Source organism: Propithecus coquereli, unplaced genomic scaffold (assembly GCF_000956105.1).
Source record: "Propithecus coquereli isolate 6110/MARCELLA unplaced genomic scaffold, Pcoq_1.0 Scaffold278, whole genome shotgun sequence".
Taxonomy (NCBI): Eukaryota; Metazoa; Chordata; class Mammalia; order Primates; family Indriidae; genus Propithecus; species Propithecus coquereli.
Genome location: NW_012148374.1, coordinates 990,225 through 990,685, shown reverse-complemented (window position 1 = coordinate 990,685; position 461 = coordinate 990,225).

The window sequence follows — 461 nt, the reverse complement described above, 5'->3', positions numbered from 1 at the left end:
AGTGGGACTATAACCTTCAAAAATTAATTATGCAACTATTTAATAGGATTTTTTATGCTCACTTGTCTTTTAAGAATGCATAAAACAGGGAGAAAATAAAATAGCAAATTGCCGTATTAAAGGCTAAACTATAAAAGGAATAAATGCTTAAGTAGTTTCTTTCCTAGCACTCTTAAAACCCCCTTTTAAATTCTATAATAAAATTATCATTCCACAAATTTAAATACTCTAATGATGTTAATGATATTAAATTCAGCCACTTCCAACATTTCTATTTAAACTTTACTAATTTTAAGAAACAAGAGGGAAGACAAGCTATACAGTGATGTACACCAGAGTACTGGTTTAAAGGAATATTATAACCTCTCAAGAATAAGTATTTCTCTCCCAAACAGAATCCAAATAGGGCATTTCTAATTATTATTATTTATTAGACTTAATAATTTTACTCACAACAGAAT